This window comes from Jaculus jaculus, chromosome 1 (assembly GCF_020740685.1).
Source record: "Jaculus jaculus isolate mJacJac1 chromosome 1, mJacJac1.mat.Y.cur, whole genome shotgun sequence".
In the NCBI taxonomy this organism is placed as follows: Eukaryota; Metazoa; Chordata; class Mammalia; order Rodentia; family Dipodidae; genus Jaculus; species Jaculus jaculus.
Window position 1 is genome coordinate 156,493,228 of NC_059102.1, and position 24,883 is coordinate 156,518,110.

Genomic DNA, 24,883 nt, shown 5'->3' on the forward strand with positions numbered 1-24,883 from the left:
AACCTTGACCTAAGAGATGCCTTGCAGTGCTATAAGTATAGCTTGATAGACTATTCTGGTCAGAGTTGAGAGGCCTGAATGCAGTAAGAACTATGGACTGTGAGGTTTGGCTCATGAGGGTGAGAAAGAGCTTTGCCAGGACTGGGCTAAAAGTAGTTTGTGTGGGAATCTTGCTGTTATGCCCATGTCCTGAGAAGTTGTGCAAGGTTGCCTTGTGTAGAAATGGACTGGTGTGAGCAAAGGGATATAGCACAGAAAAAAATGAAATCTTTGAGTGAACTGCTGCCCATTCAGCTGCAATTGAGAGATTACAACCATTGAGATTGGGCCAGCTGACCTGCACTGGGGCAACAGGAAGAATACAGACTCTTTTGAAGGGGCCTGAGTGCTGAAGCCATGTTCTGTTCTTCAAAGTCTACCTTATTCCCCCCTGGTTTAACAAACTGGCACCCTACCTGGTATTGTGGAGTATAAGAAATGCAGGGAAGAGAGGGTCATTGAGTTTGCAACACGGTCTTGTGTTTTGGAAACTGTCATGGGCAGTGTGTAGCAGGTTTGCTGGATGCCTGCATAGAGACCCCATGGGGCCATGAGGATGAACTGTGGATTGCAGTGGAGACCCAGTGGAGATGTTGGCACCACAAGATGGCTGCTAAGGAAAGCTGCTCGCCCTGATGAAGTTTTCCAGGACTGTGAGTAGCCTAGCTGGAGGGGAGGAATTAGAATGCCAGAGACTTGTTGCTGGTTAGAACTATTGGACTTGGAGATTTGTTACTAACTAGAGTTGTTGGACTTAAAGCTACAGAGTTTGATATTTGCCCTGGTTCGTTTAAATATTGTATTGGTTGAATATTTCTTTGCTATGCCCAATACCATCTTTTGTGGTGTGAATATTTACTCTGTGCCATTATGGTTTTTTTTTTGGGGGGGGGTTGGTATTATGGCTCAGTTAAAAGACCTTGGATTATGGGAATTTTTGAACATCATGGGGATTGATAAAACTATGGGGACTTTTAGAGTTGGACTGAATGCATTGTGTTTTATATCATGTATGGTTATCAGGTTATGGGGGCCAGGGGCAGAATGTGGTGGTTTGATTCAGGTGTCCCCCATAAACTTAGGTGTTCTGAATGCTAGGTTCCTGGCTGATGGAGATTTGGGAATTAACACCTACTGGAGGCAGTGTATTATTGGGGATGGGCTTATGGGTGTTATAGCCAGTTTTCCCTTGCCAGTGTTTGGCACACTCTCCTGTTGCTATTGTCCACCTTATGTTGGACAGGGGGTGATGTCCACCCTCTGCTCACGCCATCATTTTCCCCTGCCATCACGGAGCTTCCCCTGAAGTCTGTAAGCCAAAATAATCCTTTTTTCCCCAAAGCTGCTCCTGGTCGGGCGATTTCTGCCAGCAACGCGAACGTGGCTGCAACAGCTTGGTCTGCAGGCTCTACTATGTCTGCGAGCCATGACGTGGTCCTTTTCCCCCCGACCTGACCACAGCCACCTCCTGGTCCTTCTCCTTGGAGCTCCTCACTCCTGATGCCCTGTTGAGATTCACAGGCCACCTGGGAGCCGGTTAGAGGCAGGGCAAGGGCAGGGGTGGGAGTCAGAGCCATCTCCAAGCATGGGCCTGGTCAGGCACTTCAGACTTGGACTCCGAGCTAGGGCTTGAAAGTCTCTCCGACATCAGCGGGTTATATTGCCTCCCGGAGCAGATGCTGACCCTGTCTCCATCAGCCCTGTGTCCCTAATGATAAGCTTTCTGATCCTAGAAGATTTGGCAGGTCTAGAAGGTGGGCATGCCCCCATTCCCCAGCTGGGACAACCCACTCCCAACAGGAACACTCCAGCTGAGATACCCCACCCAGAGCCAGCACAGTGACTCCTGGCTGCCTTCCAAGCCGGGAATCTGGCCTCCGGTGCACCCCTCCCTCCACCTCCTAGACGGACGCCCACCTTCAAGTCATAACAATGGCATCCTTGTGGAGAAAGGTCAGCAGCGCCTTATCGGGACAAACACAGGGAGGCCCAGAGCTGTAACCTGGGACCAAGCTCAGCGGAGCCTCTAGGAGACACAGATGTCGCCAGCAGAGCCCCTCCCTTTGCATCCCGGCTGTATGCTCCAGGGGAGGGCCAACTCTGACAAAACTCCTCCCCACAGCCCTGCAGAGGACCTGGGGCCACAGAGAGCTGGGAAAGGGGTCCAGCGCCATGACTGTGTGAACAACTCATGTGTAAAGAAGGCCTTGCTCTGAGTGGGGCCATGAGGGGCCGCGCATGCATCCATCCCCAGCACTGTGGACTCTGGGTAACTTTCTCACCAGCAGCCTATGGGGTGCCGCTGGAGGGAGGAAGATAAGGAAGGATCCCTGGGGAGAGGTGAGGCTCTAGCTGTTGGGGCTCTCTATCATTGGTGGAGACCAGGAAGGCAACTGTTTGCAGGTAGCCTCCATTGTGGTGCCTTGCTGAGGCTTCTGTCTGAACTCAGCAGGGTTTTATTAAAGGCTGTAAGGGGTGGGGCAGGGGCAAATCCTCCAAGTCACACTTGAACTTAGGGATGAAGCAAGATACACCTATAAGCTCAACTGTCTGCACACCCAATGGAGAGATCCATAGGTTCTAGGAAGGATAGCAGCGATACCCAAAAGAACAGCCACTAACTAGTATCCAATAAGAAAAGGACAGTAAGAGGACAGCAGCTACCAGTGAAAGGGCAGCAGTCATTAGTCAAAGGACAGCAGCTACCAGTGAAAGGGCAGCAGTCATTAGTCAAAGGACAGCAGATACCAGTAAGAGGACAGCAGCCATCAGTAAGAGGTCAGCAGCCATCAGTAAGAGGTCAGCAGCCACCAGTTAAAGGTTAACAGCTTTTGTGCAAAGGGCAGTAGAAAGAAGTTAAAGGATAACAGCCAACAGTTAGAGAAGGAAATGATTGTCAAAGCTCCCATGGTTTATATCGTGCCAAGGTCTTGGGGGGAACTTGGCTCCAAGTCTTACACCCCTCTGTACTTTGGTGATGGCTGAGAGGCTAGAGAGGAAGCCAGAAGGCTAGGTGCCTGTGTGGAGGGCTGGGGTGGGAGCTGAGCCTCCCAGCAAACATTTCCCAGACAAGGCCATGGAATAGCTAGGTCTGGAAGGGTAGGAAGCAGACTGCTCCACCCTGACTGCTCAGGGAATAGAGTGGGCCATGCCCAAGTGCCCTCAGAGGTGACTCAACCAAGTCATGTGCCTGTGGGCTTGGCCAGCCCAGCCCATCCTTGACACCCATCCACCTGGCCTGACCCAGTGCACCCTCGGCAGTTTCTTGGCACTGTGGTCAACCAACCCACACTCCCACTTGTCACTTTCCCCTAGGCTCCTCCCAGCTATCCTGGGAAACCTCAGCTTTGGGGGCTTGGCTGAATGTGGTTCTCAGGCAGGTCTGATCCCACCGCGCAACACCTAGACCCTGCCTGCCCTCAACAACTGAAAGGAGACTGAGTTTTGGATGTTAGTCGCAGCCAGGAGTGGCGTGCATGCCTTGTTCACTGTGTTCTCCTGCCATCCCTGCTCCCCCGCCACCACACCTGACGCGTCCTTCTTTGCTTTGTGTGTGTGTGTGTGTGTGTGTGTGTGTGTGTGTGTGTGTTCACATGTGTAGGTGTGCACATGTGTGGGGGCATGCATGTGTGTGTGTGTGTGTGTGTGTGTAGGCCACAAGTCTACATCAGGTATCTTCCTTAATCTTTCTCCAACTTATTTTTTTAAAACTTTATTTCAGCTTTTAAAAAATTTATTTGAGAGAGAGAGAGAGAGAGAACGGGTGTGCCAGGGCCTCCAGCCACTGTAAAATGAACTCCAGATGCATGTGCATATGGCTTACGTAGGTTACAGGGAATCAAACCTGGGTCCTGGGTTGGAGGGATGACTTAGCAGTTAAGGTGTTTGTCTGCAAAGCCAAAGGGTCCAAGTTCAATTCCCCAGGACCCACAGAAGCCAATGTACAAGGGGGTGCACGTGTCTGGAATTTGTTTGCAGTGGCTGGATCCTTGGCACGTCAATTCTCTCTCACTCTCTCTCCGTTTTTCCCTCTTTCTCTCTGTCACATAAAGAAAGAAAGAGAGAGAGAGAAAGAAAGAAAGAAAGAAAGAAAGAAAGAAAGAAAGAAAGAAGGAAAGAAAGAAAGAAAGAAAGAAAGAAAGAAAGAAAGAAAGAAAGAAAGAAAGAAAGAAAGGCAGAAAAAAAGGAAGGAAGGAAGGAAGGAAGGAAGGAAGAAAGGAAGGAAGGAAGAAAACCTCAGTCCTTTGGCTTTGCAGGCAAATGCCTCAACTAAGCCATCTCTCCAGCCTGCAACTTATTTTTTTGGGACAGGGCCTTGCACTGAACCCGAGCTCACCAGTTTGGCTAGATTAACTAGACAGCAAGCCCTAGGGATTCTCCTGACGCCAATTCCCCAGCACTGAGGTTCTAGGCTCATGATGCGGCAATGCATCATGGGTGCTGAGGGTCTGATCTTAGAACCCCATGCTTCATGGCACACAGTCTACCAACTGAACCATCCCCCCAGGCATTTCCACTCAGGGCCTCTCACTGTAACCCTGGCTGGCCTTGAACTTGACAATAGGTAGTTGAGGATGACCTTGAACCTTTGATCCTCCCGAGCGCTGGGATTACAAAGGTAGACTCCATCCTCACCACCACCACAGGTGGCAGCGTGTAAGACTGACAAGGTGCAGGGGAGCAGGAGGGAGACAGCGGCTCTGGGGAAGACCCCAGGCAGGTAACAGTACCAGCAGGGATGGCTGCTGTGCAGACCGAAGCAAAGCTCACCACAGGTTTCCAGTGCTACCAATAACCAAAAACTACTGTTGTCTGTGGTGCTGAGATCATAAATAAATAAATAAATAAATAAATAAATAAATAAATAAATAAATAAAACGAGCTGACTTCAGGAACGCCTCCATGCCAAGGGTCCCAGAAACTATGTGGGAGGAAAACAGTAGATTCTCTCTCAGGGAGCCATTCAGACACTGCTTTGGAATGAGGCTATGAGGTGGGCACCACAAGGAGTTGGGAAGACCAGAGGGATACTGAAAGGGAACCTGTGGAACCAGACCACGGACACGGTGGGCAGCACCCACATCAGATATGCATGGGCAAGTCCCAAGTGGTACCTGACTCACAGAATGGGGTTGGTGTGCACTGAGTGATAACTGAGCCCTGGCTCCGTCCACGGGGACCTGCAACACACGCTGTGGGGTGTCACAGTGTCACCTTCCACTTTTCTCCATCTTCTGTTTGGTGTCAAGGGGAATCCAGCTCTGGGGTGGCTGTGGAGACATGCATGACTATATACCTGGGCTAGAGTAAGCCAAAACCAACTCTTTAACAATGTATAAGGTGGGGACTAGAAAATGGCTCAGGGGTTCACAGTGCTCACTCTGCCAGCCTGCCAATCCAAGTTCAATCCCTAGCACCCACGTAAAGCTGGGGGCAAAATGGCCCATGTATCTGTAATCTCAATGAGCCCATGGCCCAAGGGAGGTGGAGCCAAGAGAATCCCGAAGTGCAGGGGCTGGCTGGATTGTCCTTCTTAGGGGCAAAATGACAGGAGAGACTCTGCCTCAAAGAGAGAGAGGTGGAAAGAGAGGATCAACACCCCGGGGTTGTCCTATGACAATATGTGTGTGTATGCCTCCCCTCACATACATACGCACAAATAAATAAAACACGTCAGATGAACACTCAAGGGCGGACCCATGTGGAGTCTGACTGTAGCTTCCTCTGTGGGAAGCTAGCTGGCTTCAGGCACTGCATAACTGCTCTCTGACCTGGTCCCAAAACAGGGAGAGGGGTCCTCTCTACCCACACCCTAGATTCTCTCTTCAGGGAGAGAGTACCCCTGTTCCAGGTGGCACCCAGCAATGGCCTCTTCATAGACTGAAGGAAGCCAGCCGGAGCTCACACATCTCAAGGGCCCCTTACGACTCTGTGAACGGTAACCCTGTATCAGTGCCCACGCGTGCGTGCTCAGTCCAGGGGCACGCGTCCCTCCCCGTCAGCAGCCTGGCTGAGCTGAGTCCCTGCAGTGCCCTTAGGACAGTGCTGGGAGTAGGACAGATCCTTCTGGTCACCTTGGCTCTTTCCCCAGGGAGTGGCACGAAGTCTGGCGCTCCCTCCACACAAAGTTGCAGACCCCACTCATGGGTTCCCACTCCATGGTCCTCTAGGTCTGAGCAGGGCTTCCAGAAGAGCCTCGATCATTCTTACACAGCGCCGAGTGGACACAGGAATGAGGGGTTACATTACGGCTTGAGTTGTCCCAGGGTAGCAGGGTCCACTTCCATCTACAGACCAATGCTCACACCTTGCTCCTGGGCTAGCCAAGTTCAGTCTCTTCTGTTATGGTGGTTTGAATGTCATGTCCCCTCCCCACCCCCCACAGGCTCATGTGTTTTGAATACTCTCTCCCAGGCTGGTGGCAATTTGGAGAGTTATGGTGGGGCCTTTGAGAGGTGGAGCTTGCTGGAGGAGGTGGCTGGGGACTTTACAGTCCAGCTCCCTTGCCGGTTCTAGCTTTCTAGCGAGTTCACTCTTGCTGCTTCCTCCCTGCCGCTGACACGCGACGATGTGAGCCAGCTTCCTGATCGCGCCACGCTTTCCCCACCACGACGAAGCTTCCCCGTGGAACCGAAAGCCAAAGTAAGTCCCTCCCTTCCGTAAGCTGCTCCTGGCTGGGTGTTTTGTCATAACAGTAAGAAGGTACCTGCCACCCCTGTCAGCAGCCACAGGCACAGGCACCTCTGCTTGCTGAGCTAATTGGCAGATGCCAGGCAGGAACAATGACCCTCCCTTCCTCTCTGCCTCTACCCAGCCTGGAGGCTGGCAGGATCTTAGGTCTTGAAGACACGAAAGACCTGGGCAGAGACTTCTGGCACTTTCTTCTGCTTTCTTCCCATCTGACAACTGAGGCACCAACTTGAGCTGAGTCGCCCAGGGCCACAGGGCTGGTCAGTATGGGACAGTTGATGCTGGGTCCTGACTTCCTCCACCCTCATGAGGAAAGAGACTTGCAGGCACCTGTGGGGAGTGCCAGCCCAAGAGACTCCGCAAGGCTGGGTGTCCAGACAGCTGGAAGCACTACCTTTCTTCACACGCCCACACAGCGCTGTTGCTCTTTCCAATATTCCAGGACCTTCCCCATCCCCTGCTCAGAATCCCCGCTCAGGCCTCACCCAGGCGCTCAGCAACTCTCCATTTTTGTCTTTTGTCCTTTGCTTTTTGAGTTAGAGTCCCACTGTAGCCCAGGCTGACGTGGAATTCACCATGTAGTCTCAGGCTCGCCTCAAGCTCACGGCAATCCTCCTACCTCCTGAGGGGCTGGGATTAAAGGCGTGCACCACCACACTCAGCAGAGAGAGAAGAAAGAAGGGAGGGAGAGAGAGAGAGGCACAGAGAGAGAATGGGTGTTCCAGGATCTCCAGATGCATGCACCGCCTAGTGCATCTGGGTTTACGTGTGTACTGAGGAATCGAACTTCGGTCATTAGGCTTTGCGGGCAAACGCCTTAACCATCGAGTCATGTCTCCAGTCTCATCCTGTCTCATTTTATAGGTAGGAAGAAGCCAAGGAGCTCCTACAGTTTGATCCAAGCATCAGAAGCACCCACTGTGTTCTGCTGTCCAGCCTCACTCGCCTGCAGCCGCCCCCCCTGCCCTCCAACAGACACTCCAACAGGCTTCATCTCACTTAGGCAGGTGAGGGTATCTGGATGTACCTCTGTCTCCACAGACCACCTTGGTCACCAGCTGACGGCTGGGTGAGGCAGCTGCTGGGGCTGAGCAAGTGAGAGGTGACAGGTGGGTGCAGGAGCCGTGACTTCTTGGTGGAGCCTTCCAGGAGCTGCTTGAGGACAAGCCAGCTGCTGCGGGAGTACTGGTGACAAGCCGTGGGTCACAGCCTCAGCCGGGCCCCTCCCTGTGCGTTGTGGGGAAACTGGTTCTGTCAGTCAAGCTGAGCCAGGCAGTGAAAGCTAAAAGCTTGAAAGCAGTTCTGCTAGGAAGGCGGGGCCTGCCCAGTGCCAGGTGGCATTGCCCACCACACCCTGTCAAGGAGGGGACAAGGTGTGTGTGGTGGGGGGGTAAAGAGGGGTGGCCAGCCAGTGGGACCCAGCCCCTCTGTTCCTGGGTCCCTGAGTCCATCCCCAACTTCCAAATGCCCACAGGAGGGCACTGGGCTTCTCAATCAGAATGCGTGGACTGCTGAAGGTAGCCCAGAGCTCACAGGGCAGCAGAATTTCCTCCTCCCTGGAGCCCCCTCCCCCGAGCCTGCGTGTGGCAGACAGGAGGCGCTGGCCAGCCTCCTCCTGGCAGAGTCTGAAGTCTCCAGCCTCAGGTTGGAGGTGTGGTCCCCAGCCTGGCACTACGGGCAGGTGGGGAAGATTCTGGGAGCTGAGAGAGGAGGAAGGTCTCAGGTCACTGGGGCAAGCCCTGGGGGAACAGGAACGCAGCCCCTCCTCTCCCCGTCACCTCTTTGTTATTTCCTAGTTATGAGGGAACTGGGGGAAAGAGGGAGTTGTGCCTGTTTGTTTGTTTGTTTATGGAGCTCCTGTTCTGACACAGGATCTCACTATGAGGCCCCATATCGAACTCCCAGCAGTCCTCCTGCCTCAGCCTCCCAGGAGCGGGCGGGCGCTACCGTTTCTGGCTGAGGTGAGCCATTTCCCTCCACCATAAGCTCCTGCCTTGTCACAGGCCTAAGACAGCAGAACCAACCAGGCACACTGGAGCTCTGAAACTGCACCGTCCTCTTCCTGGGGCGCCTGCCTCAGGTATGCGCTACGTCGAGGGGCAGCTGACTGGCAGAGGGACCGCACAGCTGGGGGGGGGGGCCTCCCCGGGGGAAGCCGCTCAGAGGACGGTCACAGAGCAGTCATCACACAGCGATGGTCGCCTCTGATCACTGCGGCTAGCCTTTGCTAGAGGCATCTGATGCCCCTCCCCAGTTCCACATGGTCAGGTGGCCCTGAGGAGCTCCCTCAAGTCTTTCCTGGACGCTCAGCCCTCAGTTCCCCCAGGACAACAACAACCTTCTTTCGCGGCCACCTGAGGGTCTGCAGAGACAGCCTACCTGTACTGTGCAGGGACTCACCCCTCCAGTCAGCGTGTGCAGCCCAGCCCAGCTCTGTCCCCTCCTCTCCTTCCTCACCAGAGGCCCCAAGGTGACCCTCCCTGGAGCAGCTTTCTGGTCTGCAGGAGTGGCCTTATAGACCACTGAAACCTCGCTTAGAAGGCCGCTGCCTGGCAAACCCCATACAACTGACTCAGTCCCTGAGCAAAGTCCCCTCCTTCCTCACCCCCGGGATATCCCCTCATCTTTGGCCTCTACTACACACCTCTCCACCTACTCCCAAGGCAAAGCCCCAGAGGGGCAGCAAGGCTAGCCCCTTGGATGGGAAGCCACAAGGGATACCCAGGCCTCTGAGAAGGCTACTTGGCCATTTCATTAGCACTGAGATGGGGCAGGGGTGTCCAGAGACCACTGAGGACGCCAAGTCCACCGGGGCCAAGATAGAGAGCCTCCCGGAGAAAGAGGAGAAAGCATGGCTTGTTCTCCGGGTTCCCAGGCCTAAATGTGAATCTTCTCACTTGACACACTGGTCACACTCTGAGATGACAGGTTCCAGGACAGAAGCACAGCCACAGTCCTGTGAGTAGCAGGTGACAGGAGACAGAGTCACAGAAGACACAGTAAGAGAGGGGGGGGGGGGAGAGACAGCCTGAAGGCTGCACTGTCAGGGAACGTGACAAGTCACAAGTTCTCTTGTTGGCTTTACAGACACCTGCCACTGAGGCCCAATGCTGACAGGCCACTGCCTCTTTATCTGCTCCACCTTTGGGACACTGTCCTCGACTTTCTTGAACATTTCACCACAGGCAGAAGCCCACCACCCCCTCAGGCCCTGGACGATGATTCCTCTGTCACCCACTGACAGGTACAGGTGGCCAGTAAGGGCGGAGACTTACCGATGAGTAAGAGCCGCACTCTACCAAGGAGAAGGCTTTGGTAACTGTCTCCAGCTGACACCTATTTATAGGAACACCTCAAAACAAGAGTGGTCTTCTCACCGCTCTGCTTAGGCTATATTCAGAGTACTGTGACCAATCGAGGTCCTCTGAGCTGGGTGGGTCAGTACTTCAGGAAACCACATGCGTCCACTGTGAACTTTATTCTTCCCCAGATTGTATTCACTGCAAATGTAAATGACTCTGAAAACTGAGCCACGGTCCCCATTTTCCCACCTCACAACAGTTCTGTTGAATCCATATTCTCCCCGAAGAGTGTTTCCTCCCTAAGGTAGCTTTAACAAAGGACCACAAACTGGTGACTTAAAAGAAACACATTTATTTGCTCATGGATCTTGACACCCCAAATCCAAGACCAAGGTGTCAGTAGGCCACAGTCCCCAAGGGCTCCCGGGGAAAGGACTCCATGCATGCCTCTTGCAGCTGCTGGGAACGCCAGGCATCTCTGAGCTCGAACCTCTGTCTCTGTGGCCACACCACCGACCGTCCCTGTGCCTCAGCTCTCCCTGTCCATCCTCCTGCGAGTCAATGGTTCTAGATTCACCCAGAGTCCAGGCTGACCTCATCCTTATGCCAGGTTGGCAAGGAGATAGACATGAAGCAATCGAAGAATGAAGGGACATTTTGGTAGATGTCCTTGTGTGGTTAAGCATCCTTGAAGTTGCAATGAGGCTGTTCCTGTTTTCTTTTCTTTTCCCTCCTTCCCTTCCTCTCTTCCTTATTTCTTTTCTTTCCCTCTCTCTCCTCTCGCTCTCTTTTAAAATTTTTATTTATTTTTGGGCTGGAGAGATGGCTTAGCAGTTAAGGCATTTGCCTGCAAAGCCAAAGGACCCAGTTTGATTCTCCAGGACCCACGTTAGCCAGATGCACAGGGGGCGCATGCATCTGGAGTTCATTTACAGTGGCTGGAGGCCCTGGTGTGCCCATTCTCTTTCTCTCTCTCTCTTTCCCTCTTTCTCTGTCAAATAAATAAATAAATAAAAATAAAATATTTAAAAATATATATATATTTATTTTTCAAGCAGAGAGATACAGAGGTAGAGAGAGAACGTGCATGCCAGGGCCTCTCGCCACTGCCAATGAACTCCAGATGCGTGCACCACTTTGTGCATCTGACTTACTTGGGTACTGAGGAGTTCAAACCCTGATCATTATGCTTTGTGGGCAAGTGCCTTAACCACTGAACAATCTCTCCAGCCCTTTCATTCGTTCTTTCTTTTTTTGAAGCAGGCTCTCACTCAGGTCTCGTTAGCCCAGGCTGGCCTGGACCTCACTCTGTACCCCAGACTGGCCTGGGGCTTATGGTGCTCTCCTTCTTCAGCCTTCCCAGGACTTGGATTAAAGGTACCTCAACGCCCAATGGCTGTGTTTCCACTATATCAGAAACTAAGGCACCAGGGCGTTCTCCCACATGCACAACAATGAAAGGCACGGCCCCTCAAAATATCCACTTGTCCTGTGATTATAATCCCCTCACCCCAAGGGCTTTTCTAGAAGATCATGGGAATAAATACCCTAAGACGGAAATCTGGTCCACCATGATTTGGGAAGAAAAAGCCGTCACCTCGCCTCATGAATATGCTAGCCACTTCATAAATATTCATAAAACTCCTTTATGAGGTTGCAGAGATGGCTCAGTGGTTAAAGGTGCTTACATGCAAAGCCTGACAACTAGGGTTCGATTCCCCAGTACCCAAGTAAAGCCAGATGCACAAAGTGGCACATGCAGCTGGAGTTCATTGGCGGCGATAGGACGTGTGCCCATTCACTCTCTCTTTTTGTCTGCTTTTCTCTCTTTCTCTCTCTCAATTGATTTTTTAAAACCTCCTTCAAGCCACAAAGCAGATCCCACGTCAGCACACCCGGATCTCTCTTTGGAGCATTTGCTCTGCTCTGATGAACGAACTTCTGGTTACACTGTATCTTGACTGAATGCTTTCCATGAAGAAGACAAGAGCCGAGAAACTCCCGTAACGACCTCAAGATCCTTATTGATATCTGCAAAGACCCTGCTCCAAGGGAGGCTACATTTACAGACAGCAGGGACCAGGGTTTGGGCGTATCTGGGATATATGACCTCGCCCTCTAGAAGGAGCTCTCAGAGCACGGGGCGCAGAAGAGGTCTTGGGATGGGGAGCCAGCCTGCCACAGCCTTCGCACTCCCATGGGAAGACTTGGCCCACATTCCGCTGCTCACATGGGAGCGGCCCCTATGCCCACCACCCTCCAGCTCTTCCAAAGCCTCTGTATCCTGGAGCCAGGAAAAAGAGACTCCTTCCCCACCCAGCCTCCCTCAGGGCTCCAGCTTCCAAGAAAGCTTCTGCCCTACCTGGTCCACCTCCTCACTCTCAGCTCAGCCCCAGGCCCTGCCCTTCCTTCCTTTGCCATGGGGTGTGCTCCACAAGGGCCCACCAGCAACAGAGGCCTGGGCACAGGGAACCTACTAGGAGGCATTTCACAGACTTAAACCCGAGACCCCAAACCAACAGGGCCGTGTGGCATTTGGAGACAATATGTATATTTTACAAACAAGCGGGGTGTAAAGTTGAGGCTGGGAGGAGGCCAGCTGTGGGTTAAGCCTGGGAAAACACACCCCACGAAGCCAGCACCAGGCCCAGTAAGAAGGGAGGGGTACGAGGGATGCAGGGCACAAAAGGAGCTCATGGGCCCAGCGTGCAGGAGAGGTGGGCCACCTGGGATCCCCTTGCCACACTCTTTGTTTTCCCTGCCCCCACTGTAGCAGCAACTTCACCGAGCACCCTCAGATCCTAGGCCCCTCAGGACTTGATGTTTTCATGCCCGACTGGAGGCTCCTGAGGCTGGGAGTGCAGCAACCAGGCCCTAAGGTAGCCCTTGGGGCCAGAGAGGGGAGGGCCTCAATGTGCAGTGAAAGGCGGGTTAGGAGTTTCCATGGTCCCTCTTAACATACTGTTGCGGTCAAGTTTGCATTGCTGGCAGAAACCACCCAACCAAGAGCAGCTTGTGGGGGAAAAAAAAAAAAAAGGTTTTGGCTTATAGGCTCGAGAAGAAAACTCCATGATGGCAGGGAAAACGATGGCATGAGCAGAGGGTGGACATCAGCCTCTGGCCAACATCAGGTGGACAATAGCAACAGGAGAATGTGCCAAAGACGGGCATGGGGAAACTGGCTACAACACCCATAAGCCTGCCTCCAACAATACACTGCCTCCAGGAGGCGTTAGTTCACAAATCTCCATCAGCTGGGAACCTAGCATTCAGAACACCTAAGTTTATGGGGGAACACCTGAATCAAACCACTGTACATACCTTCCCTGTCATCACATCATGTCACTACCCCTCTTCTCTTCCAGCTTCACCCCATACCACCTGGCATTTACATGAGTGTTGGGATCCGAACTTACGGCACAGCAACTACTTTACCCGCTGGACCAACTCCCCAGCCCTAGCACAGTGCTGTCTTTAGAAAAGTCACTAAAAGGCCTTGTGATCAAAAGCAATTCTCAAATAAATAAAAATATTTAAAAAAACCATTCAAGGGCTGGAGAGATGACTTCAGCAGTTTAGGCACTTGCCTGCAAAGCCTAAGGAGCCAGGTTCGATTCCCCAGAACTCACGTAAGCCAGATGCACAAGGTGGCGCACGCACCTGGAGTTCATTTGCAGTCAACTGCTGGAGGCCCTTGTGCACCCAACTCTCTCTCTCTCTTTGCCTCTAGCTCTCTCTCTCTAAAATACTAAATAGATAAAAATATTCTTTAAAAAGCAATTCTCAGGCTGGAGAGATAGCTTAGTGGTTAAGGCACTTGCCTGCGAAGCCTAAATACCCAGGTTTGACTCCCCAGAACCCACATGAGCCAGATGCTCAAAGCAGCACATGCACACAGGGTGGCACACATGCCTGGAGTTTGACTGCAGTGCCTGGAGGCCCTGGCATGCCAATTCTCTCTCTCTCTCTCTCTCATTAAAATTTCTTTGGGGATATTCCATTCTAGCTGCAGCCTGGTCCACCGTGGCTGATGACAGACACAGCATCCCCACAGGGGTGAGGCCCTGGGCACGATGCATGGCTGCTGTTGGAGAACAGGCGCCTGCAGGAGACAGGGCATGTTCCTTACACAGACAAGATTTACAAACAAATGGAACAGTAAGCATGGTTAAAAATAGTGCACGGGGCAAGACGACGATGTGTGTGTGGTCATTCTGTAAACGCAATTTAAGCCAATGGCAACCTCAGGCTGCTGAGCACCGCAGGTCTGCGTTGAAAAACCTTCCTGCGTGACCCGTGTGGCCAGGTAATGAGAAATGGGAAGACATCCACTGTAGCTGCCTGGCGAGAGCCTCTGTGCTTCTCTTTGGCTGTACTGGGAGTTCTTATGGAGGATCCTAAGGGCAGAGGGACCTGTTACGAGAAGCCTGAGGTTGGGATGGAGATGGCTCAGTGGTTACAGGTGCTTGCTTGCAAAACCTGACAGCCTGGGTCAATTCCCCAGTACCCATGTAAAACCAGATCCACAAAGTACTGCATGCGTCTGGAATTTGTTCACAGTGGCTCAAGGTCGTGAAGCACCCATTCTCTCTCTCTCTCTCTCTTAGTTATTGCACATATATGCCTGAAGTTGGTTCCTACTAGGCGGCCCTGGAGTCCTGACCTCCCTCTCCAGTGCTGTGTACTGCATATGGTATCCAAGGATGCACCAGAGACTCCGAGTTCCCCATGACATCTGGCCCAAGGGTCCCAGGGGAATCTTGCCAGGGTCTGCATATAGCACCTGGCTAGGGAGGAATGAGGGACCCAGAGAAGATCTCTTGACCATTCATTGCCAAGTCACGGCAGATGGACGGGCTCCAGGGATGTGTGGGCCCCTAAAGGAACACAGGAGGGGGCAGAAAGATCTGTGCCCGGGGAAAGATTAAACACATGGCTTACAATCCTACCAAGTCCTTCCAGCACTGCAATGGCCCACTTCACAGATAAGGAAACCGAGGCGTGAATAGTGCATGTGCCCCTCCAGGTGCCCCTGGGGAAAGGCTTCCTGAAAGCCACCCTGGGAGCTGTCGTTAGACGTACCCGACAGCAAAGGTGGCAGGTCACTAACTACCTTCCATCCTGCAGGTCCTGGCTGGGGTTCTGTGACTGACAGAGGGTGGCCCCCGAAATAGGAATGGTCAGTGAGTGTCAGGACATGCCTGCCTGTGGAGGCTTGCTGCCTGGTACACACACTTGCCCAACTGGTTTCCTGTCTACCTTGCCCATGCCAACATGAGCCCAGAGTGGCTGTACGTGCCTGGAGGGTGGATGTGCCTCACCGGTGCTCAGCTCATGTTTATCCTAAGCTCGACCCGGGGCTGGCTGCGCCAGGGTGGGAATAAAACAGTCTCGACTCAAGCATGTGAAATCTGGGAATATGTTCACACATCTGTGGGTACAAGAGGCTCTGATCTCACCACATACTCACGGGCAAGGCAATCTGTCCACAAGGGCTGTGGCAACATAGGCCTGCGCTGTGACTGGCTGTAAGTTCAGAGATCCCACCTGCACTCACCGGGCCTTGGGGAGGGTCTGGACACTTGGTCACTCAGAGCTGCGGAGACAGCTAAAACAGATGTGGTGGGAGGGACCCTAAGGGCAGGTGAGTCAGGGACACACTCTATCTGGGATGTGGCCACACCCTGATGGGTTGCTGACAGGCACCCTTTGACCATCCACATCCTATAGGAGCTCCACAGACACACCCAAGGAGACCTGGCCACAGAGCTCATGCCAGAAAGAAGGAAACAAGGTGGGCCTTTCTGCGGGACAGAAATAAGCTGGGATTTATGACCACGAAGCAAGGCAAGCCAATAAGGCACAGCCCTGCGTAACCACGGATCCAAGGGGCCTCACAGGCCACGTGCCCGTGAGTCCTCTGTGGCTCTGGGACGTGCGCAGTAGGAAAGGATATGAAGAGAGTGCAATCACAGCCCTGAGAGACTGAGGCAGGAGGATCGCTGAGAGTTCCAGGCCAGCCTGGGCCACAGATTAAGACCTTGTCTTCAAATAAACAAACAAAACAACAAGATAGCGTGTTGAACACCTACACCTCAAGCAGGGGAAACTGTGTTGGTTTACAGAGCCATCCGTCGGTAGCAAAAGCATGAAGCTCTGTACCTGGGAACATCCCTCCGGACAGCCAGCCAGCAGCTCCCCAGGGAAAGAGTGTGGTGCTAGGGCCCGGGGATGGCGCAAGGAGCCTTTCTCCCTCCATACCATCACTACGAGCTCTCACAACTGACCTGACATTAAATGAGAGGAAAGGAGTTTTCCCAATCTGGGAGCATGTCCCATCCCAACACAGAACCAAGGGCTGGCTGGGTCCCACCCCCATGGTGGGTCTGGCTCACAATCCTACCAAGTCCTTCCAGGACTGCAATGGCCCACTTCACAGATGAGGAAACCGAGGCCTGGAATTTCAGGGCCATTCAGGGTGGGGGTTCCACACTGACACTCAGCGTCCATGAGGTCAGCTGGCCACACGCGACAGGAAGCCCCCTCCTGGCATGTGTTAGGAATGCGGCACTCCTTTATGGGAGTGTTTACAGTCCAGAGCATGTGGCATCATGGCTACCAATCTAGACCCCACATCCAGTCAGACACCCAAGCCACGTAGACAGAGCAGCAGCCACAGACCCACGTGGCAAGAATCCATGCAAGACTTGCTGAGCTGGAGGAAGGGAGGAGTGGGTGCCACCATGCCTGGGTAGAAGAAGGGAGTTTGGGCCAGCATAGAGATGCAGGGACTTTAAAGAAAACGAAGGGGGCCGGGCGTGGTGGCGCACACCTTTAATCCCAGCACTTGGGAGGCAGAGGTAGGAGTATCATTGTGAGTTCGAGGCCATCCTGAGACTACATAGTGAATTCCAGGTCAGCCTGGGCCAGAGTGAGACCGTACCTTGAAAAAAGGAAAGAAAAAGGTGAGGAGGAAAAAGAGCAAGAAAGGGCCTGAAGTCAGACTCATATAAGGCCACCCAGAAGAGATCAGGCTTCATGGAGGTGAGCCCCCACCCCAGGTGACATGGAGGTGGTGAACCAGGGTCTGCGTGCCAAGCCCATCCACTACCCACTACACACCTGTTGGGAGTTAAGACTCTGATGGGGACACGGGTTGGTAGCATAGATGGGGACAGAGGAAGAGCTTTCCAATTAAGAAAGGGCATCTAGGGCTGGAGAGATGGCTTAGCGGTTAGGCGCTTGCCTGTGAAGCCTAAGGACCCCGGTTCGAGGCTCGGTTCCCCAGGTCCCACGTTAGCCAGATGCACAAGGGGGCGCACGCGTCTGGAGTTCGTTTGCAGAGGCTAGAAGCCCTGGCGCGCCCATTCTCTCTCTCTCCCTCTATCTGTCTTTCTCTCTGTGTCTGTCGCTCTCAAATAAATAAATAAAAAATTAAAAAAAAAAAAAAAAAGAAAGGGCATCTATAAGGACAGAGAGGTGCAGGCAGCAGAGAGTCAAGGATGGGCCAGCACCACACCCCTATGAAGGTCCATAGGACGAGTCTTGTGCCCAGTGTGTGTGAGTGGCCACGTGTCTACCAGCCCTAGCTGCCTCAAATCACGTTGCCTTGTAGTCCTGGAGAATAGCATGAGGGAGGCTACCAGGGACTTGTATGCCTCTCTCCCCTTATCTCCAAGGCGGGATGACAGACAATGTGGCCAGCCTGCATAGTTCACAGAAGCCTGAGGGGTCTCCTGGGAACCTGCCGTGGGGAGCCCCCACCATTTGGCAGGGTCTGTGTGAGACAGACACGTGGCCAGGCTGCGTTTAAGGATCACTGGGCTTAGACCATGGCCACGACTGACATGTACTCTTTTCCTTTTGGCATGTATGTGGCGTACATGCATGTGTATGTGCCATGTATATGCACCTGCGCATGTGTGTGTATGTGCACGCAGAGGCCAGAGGTCAACACGGACGTCTTACATAGCATTACCTGCCACCTTATCCTTTGAGGCAGGGTTTACTTATTTATTTATTTGAGAAAGAGAGAGAATGAGAATGGGTGTGCCAGTGCCAATGAACTCCAGATACATGTGTCACTTTTGTGCATTTGGCTTTACACGAGGGCTGGGCAACTGAGTCCAGGCCATCAGGCTTTACAAGCAAGCACCTTGAACCACTGGGCCATCTCTCCAGCCCAAGTTAGGGTCTCTTGCTTTAGAATCTAAGAGATCACCAATTGGGCTAGTCTAGCTGGCCAGCAAACTTAAGGGATTCCGTTTCCACCTCCCACAGTGCTGGGATTCTAAACATGTGTCACTGCCCTTGGCACTTAGGTGGGTTCTGGGGATCTCCACGCAGGTCCTCTGGCTTGCACTTTCCCCATAAATCATCTCCCAAGCCCCCCACCCTGAACACCACTCAAGCCACGCACAAGGATACGGCACCTTGGGTGTCAGCCATCAGTGGAATGTCCGCTGTCTCTCTTCCCCAGAAGCCTCCACAACAGCTTGCCTGCTTGATCAGCAAAGGTGACCCACAGCAGTGAGTGGGATGGGACTGGCTACCAGACCCTGCCCCGAGCAGCCTCACCCTGGGGCGTCCACACTGAGGGTGGACTCATTTCTAGGTCAAAGCAACAGCTTTTCCAACTCCAAACTCTGCCTTATGTAGCCGAGCCTCCTCCTCCTCCTCCTCCTCCTCCTCTCGGCAGCTTCATCTGCTCTTTGGGGACCTGCTTTTCAGGGACCATCATTTTGCTGCCGTTCAGAGGCAGAAACTAGGCCTCATAGCAGCTGGGGCCCACGCGTTCCTACAGGCGCCAGGCCCGAAGTGGAAACGCCGAGAGGAGCTGCAGCGGGCGGAGGCTTCCTTCAAAGCTGGCTGCTCTGCTCGAGGAGGTCAGGAAACACGCGAGGCAGCAGGCAAAGGACCCACTGCCCGTGGTGACACTGGCTTTCTACGTGTGCCCTTGTCCTGGCCCTGGGACTGTGGAGCAGGGTGGAGCCACGTGGCACGGGCAAGTGGGCGTTGGCACATCAGTCACAAGGAGGCCACACAAGACCGCTTACACAGAAGCTAGATGCAAAACACTTGAGTGACAAAGGCACAACTCCACTTTACAGAGCGGGCAGGAAGGAGGAAGGGACAGTTTTCAAACTCTTTAAAATTAGCAGAAATTCTCCTGCATAAAACTAGATGCGGATCTTCATGATATGGGCATGACTCAAGGAGTTAGGGCGGGGGTGGAGTCCTGTGGAGAAGGCCCACTCTGGAGAAGTGTAGGCACTCAGTTGGGCTGTAAGCTCCTGGGAGTCTACGCATCATGTACTGGCCGGAGCCCCAAGATGAGGGGGCAAAGTCAAGAGTTGAGTGGGTGGTCTGGGGAGTTAGTTTAAGGCTTTTGTTTGAAAAGCTAGCCAGTTGGGGGTTCAATTCCCCAGTCACAAAGCCAGTAGCATATACGTCTGGAGTTCAGCTGCAGCAGAGAGAGGCCCTGGTGCTTTCTCCCATTCAAATAAATGTAAAGAGTGGGGGAGCCTTCATGACAGAAACTGAGGCCCAATAAGAGGAGCCTTGCATTCTTGAGGTCCCATTTCCTCTGCTCTCAAATGAGATTTAGGGCAGACATCATGTGCCCGGCTGATCCCCCTTGGCAACAGCTGGCTGGCAAAGCATTTGTTTAGCTGGGCAGTCTGGGGAAGGATGGGGAAAGGAGTCCAGGTGAGGCAGTGAGCTACTCTGCAGCCAGGGGCTGGAGCTCAGGACAGAACACTACAGCATGGTTTTTTTTTTTTTTTTTTTTTTAGATTTTAATTTTATTTATTTATTTATTTAAGAGTGACAGAGAGAAAGAGAGAGAGAGAGAGAGAGAGAGAGAGAGAGAGAGAGAGAGAGAGAGAATATGGGCGCACCAGGGCACCAGCCACAAACAAACTCCAGATGCATGCGCCACCTTGTGCATCTGGCTTACATGGGTCCTGGGGTCCTTAGGCTTCACAGACAAGTGCTTAACCACTAAGCCATCTCTCCAGCCCTACAGCGTGGTTTTGAAGATCAGTTCTTGCCAGACAGAGCATGCTCCAAAGGCCTGGGGTGTTCACCAGGGAACAGAGCACGCTCCAGAAGCCTAGGAGTGGTCACCACACCTATTGGTCATCTCAGATGATGCTAGCTCTGGTATCATGCTAATAAGGTCTGGTTCCTAAGCAAGGTTGGTAGGAACATGGGAAGGGAAGGAAGTGGGTGCCAGAGACAGAGGTACCTTTGTTCTCAGGATCCTAGGCCAAGGGTCTCACTGGATCTGCCCTGCGCAAGGACAACCATGTGCTGGGATAGTGACTCTGCAGGTAATGACATGTGTGCTGGAGAAGCCTAGGGCCAAGTGATCTAACTCCCACAGACTCACTGCCCTTTTACTGACTAGGCGTCCATCTATGGAGACAGGTCAGGACATGTGGGGACAGAGACCAAGGTCAAGAGCAGAAGAGGGGATGAAGAGAGGAGAGAAGGTGCTGAGTAGAAGCAAGGTCACCTGCAGTTCTGCCCTCTGGGGGTGCAGGGGGACAGCAGGAAAGAGTGACTAGGGCTGTAGAAGATGATGGCTGGAGTGTGGCTAGTCTTGATCAGTGGGGACTTCTTGTGGGCTGACTGTGAGCCCAGCATCACACATCAAGAAGGGATGCTTAGGGCTGGAGAGATGGCTTAGCGGTTAAGCACTTGCCTGTGAAGCCTAAGGACCCCCGGTTTGAGGCTCGATTCCCCAGGACCCATGTTAGCCGGATGCACAAGGGGGCACACGCGTCTGGAGTTCATTTGCAGTGGCTGGAGGCCCTGGCGCACACATTCTCTCCCTTTCTCCCTCTCTCTCTCTCTCTCTGCCTTTCTCTGTCTGTCGCTCTCAAATAAATAAATAAAAATAAAAAAAAGAAGGGACGCTTAGAAGCTAAGGAACATGGCTGGCAGTGCACTTGGGGTGCAGCATTGTGTGGCTCCCTTTAGACTCACTCATTTTGCACAGGCCCTGCCCAGCCTCTAAGTGGCTTGGATGGCTCTGACAATTGGGACTGTGGCTGCTGGAGGGGCTGATGACATCCCAGAGCTGGATAGCCCATCACTGCCGTAGCTCAGCCAGCAGAAACACAGGGGCTCCTGTCCAGGGCACAGGTCATAGAGCCCACCATGGTCACTGAAACATAGGCCTGAACCCAACTGGATTAGCATGACTTCCCAATGCAGCTTGGGCATATAAACTGGGAATCTGGCTCCCCTTCTTGCCCCTGCTCTGGGATCCTCCTCTGCCCTCCCAGAGAAACAACGGTGGTTACAAGGCACTGCCCAGAGCCTGGGAGCCTGGGAGGTGCCTGGCTTCCCTCCTGCCTACGAGAAGGTGGGGTACAGACACGAACCAACTTGCAGCCAGGCAGCCTATGACTGCTGCCCTGGCTTGCTCTCCTAAGGGATCCCCAACTACCTGTGCTGCACCCACTGCTATAAATGTGCCAGGAACCGAGTGCCACTGCAGCCAAGGTTTCTCTGTCATATAGATTTCTGTTGCCACAGGTCCTGAGGCCAGTAAGTAGGACCCAAAGATACTGGCCCTTTAATGGACTCTGTCATATTTACCCCAATAGTTGGGCACAAGTGCTCCATGGCCTCATAGCAGGGAGCTAACTGCAGATAATTCCCTTCCCTAGGATCTCACGGACCAGGTTGTGCAGAAACCTCCCACAACCCCCACATACCATATTCACCCTAATAGAGGGGCATATGGAACCCACGGCTTATGTTCCCCCAAAATTGAGGGAGATGGGTTGTCTCTGGGTGGGACAAAGTCGTGGGACACCTAACACCCTCTGTACCACTCCAACTAGGTCCAAGAGTCCTGGGGCCCATCTACCCCTAGGACAGGACAGTGCTTCCGGTCAGTGTGCCCTGTGCAGTCTCCCAAGCTCCCCTCACAGGGTGCTGTTTCTCATTCTGAGATGCCCCTAGCCTGGGAGATGTTCACACACAAAGCTTGGGTAGGTCTCATTCCCCCCCCCCCCCCCCCCCCCCGCCCAGTGCTGAAGTTGGGAGGTGGAGGATGGGAGAGGCAATGCTCAGCTGGCCTCAGACCGCCCACTTCCTGGGCTTTCCCTTCCAGCCCTGGGAACAGAGCCTGCAGTTGACATTCAAGCAACAGAGAATCATGACTGGTGATAGCACCTCCATGGGCCAGCTCTGGCCCAGCTGCTTTCTCCATATTTAGGCATTCGACTAAACAAATGAAAAAAAAAAATATTGAGAAAAATTTGAACACAGATACATGCTGCTAAGAAAGCATAAGAACTACTTTAGGACAGGACCAGTGTGTGACTTGGAGAAGTGACACTTCACTGGAACCTGGGCCAGATGAAGCCCACCATGTGTAGATCTAGGGGACAGCTGACAGCAGAGGACACCATGAGTTTAAAAGTCCTGAGAAAAGAAAGCCAGATCTGAGGCTGGATCCCTGGGGATGTGAGTGAGGAGAGGGAAAAGGTGAGAGAGAGGAGGGCAGGGATTAGGGGGTCTGGGGCCTTGTGGCCATGCACTTATCCTGAGATCCATAGAGAGTCAAGAAGGGCTCTGAGGAGGCAAGTGACGCGACACCTATTCTCTCTCATGCTCTGTCTCTCCTTTCACTTTTGCATAGTTGGGACTTGAACCTGGGCCTCACACATGCTAGGCAAATGCTCAAGTACTAACTTTATCCCTCAGTCCAGAAATGTTTTATTTTTGGAGGTAGGGTCTTGCTCTAGCCCAGGCTGACCTGGAATTCACTATGTCATTTCTTATTTAATTTTTTTGTTTATTTATTTATTAGAGAGTAAAAGAACAAGAGGTAGACACAGAGAGAGTAAGTATGGGCCCTCCAGGGTTTCCTGCCATTGCAAATGAACTCCAGATGCATTCCCCACTTAGTGCATCTGGCTTTACATGGGTACTGGGGGAATCAAACTCGGGTCCTTAGGCTTTGCATGCAAGTGCCTTAAATGTCGAGCCATCTCTCCAGCAACCCAACCCAGGTTTCTAAAGGCCATGCTGGCTGACGGCTGGAAGAATAGGTAGAGCTAGGACGGCAGAGAGGCTAGGCAAAGCATGAGCTGTTTGCCCGAGTGGCTCTGAGGTTTAGGCAAAAAAAAGCCCCTGGGTATTGTAGATCCTTCTATGCTGGTCAACCTAGGCTGGTCAGCCAGGCTCATATCCTGAGCACTAGAGACATTCTCACACAGCTCAGTGACCTACCTGGGCGGCCTTGGTGAGGTTGTGCTGGAGAGGGCGGGCTACCCCACGGCCTGGGGGGGCGGGTTTCCAAGCTTTTCTTGATGGTCTTTATTTTTTTAAAGATTTACTTTTTATTTATTTATTTGAGAGAGAAAGAGAAAGGGACAGAAAGAGAGACAGAGAGGGAGAGCGAGAGGGAATGGGCATGCCAGGGCCTCTACCCACTGCAAATGAACTCCAGATGCATGTGTCACCATGTGCCTCTGGCTTACTTGGGACCTGAAGAATCGAACGTGGGTCCTTAGGCTTCGCAGGCATGCGCCTTAACTGCTAAGCCATCTCTCCAGCCCTCTTGATGGTCTTTAAACCACCTGCCTCAGCCCCCCAGTCTGTGATTCCCCACTGCAGAAATCCTCTCTTTGAGGTCCCTGAAGCAGACCTAGACACTCGCTTGTTAGCCTGTGACATTCCTTATCTTGGAGGCTGATTCCCCAGCTGCCTCCATGGGCATGGACAAAAAACTTCACGGGGCTGAGGAGATAGTTCACTGGGTAAAGTGCTTACCATCCAAATACGAGGTCCTGAGTTGAGACCCCAACACCCAATTAAAACCCAGTGTGTTAGCTGATTTAGTTGAATGGGTGAGCTCCAGGATCAGTGAGAGATCCTGACTCAAAAAGTTAGGTGGAGAAACTATAGAGAGATGGCTCAGTGGCTAAAGGCACTTGCTTGCAAAGCCCGATGGCCTGAGTTTGATTCCCGAGTACCCATGTAAAGCCAGATGCACAAAGTGGCCCATACATCTGCAATTCGTTTGTAGTGGCAAGAGGCCTTAGTATGCCTTTCTCTCTCTGCTTGCAAATAAATAAAAATATTTTTTAAAAAAAGTTAGGTGAAAGCTGGGCACATGTGGTGGCGCACGCCTTTAATCCCAACACTCGGGAGGCAAAGGTAGGAGGGTCATCGTGAATTTGAGGCCACCCTGAGACTACATAGTGAATTCCAGGTCAGCCTGGGCTAGAGTGAGACCCTACCTTGAACCCCCCCCCCCAAATAATCAAAATAAATTAAAAAGTTAGGTGGAGAGTTACTGAAGGAAACAACCAATGTCAACTTCTGGGTTCTACATGCATGCACACACATGTACACATGTACCCACCCACACGCATACAAACATGCCCCCCACACTTCCACCATCACCACCACATGCCCCCCCCCCAAGAAAAGAAGATGTCCAAACTAGATCTTCTGTTATGCCCATCTCCAAAGTCCCATCCCAAAGCCCTGTCCTGAGGACATGGCTGGTGCCCACTCTCCTCTGCTCAAATGCAGGGCAAGGCAACTTGGTTTGGATGTGCGTATGCCACGCTCTGAAGCCATGTCTCAGAAGGACTGCGACACTTAGACAGCAATGTGATCCCAAGTCCAGGGCTTTTGCACTCGACCCCCCCACAAACTCGCCTATCTGCGCATGCGTCTCCCCAATCGAGCAGCCAGAATGTCAGAGGTCACCCAGCCTTGGCCTAGGGCCTCCTGCAAGTCCTCAGGGATCCCAGTAGCCCCTACACAGCCTCATCCGCCCCTTCTGAGTTCTGTATCCCTGGCCTGCAGGTGCAGTA

General features: G+C 52.8%; 1 protein-coding gene and 1 long non-coding RNA gene across 2 annotated transcripts in view; one reads left to right on the plus strand and one right to left on the minus strand.

The window, feature by feature from the left end:
• The window catches only part of Osbpl5 (oxysterol binding protein like 5), a 63,941-nt gene that overhangs the window by 36,718 nt on the left and 2,340 nt on the right, over positions 1-24,883 (minus strand). The window lies entirely within an intron of this gene.
• LOC123462704 lies at positions 6,490-12,028 on the plus strand. The gene is made up of 6 exons (XR_006638472.1): positions 6,490-6,681; positions 7,594-7,736; positions 8,601-8,809; positions 9,817-9,973; positions 11,295-11,408; positions 11,899-12,028. It is a non-coding gene; the product is annotated as an uncharacterized LOC123462704 (long non-coding RNA).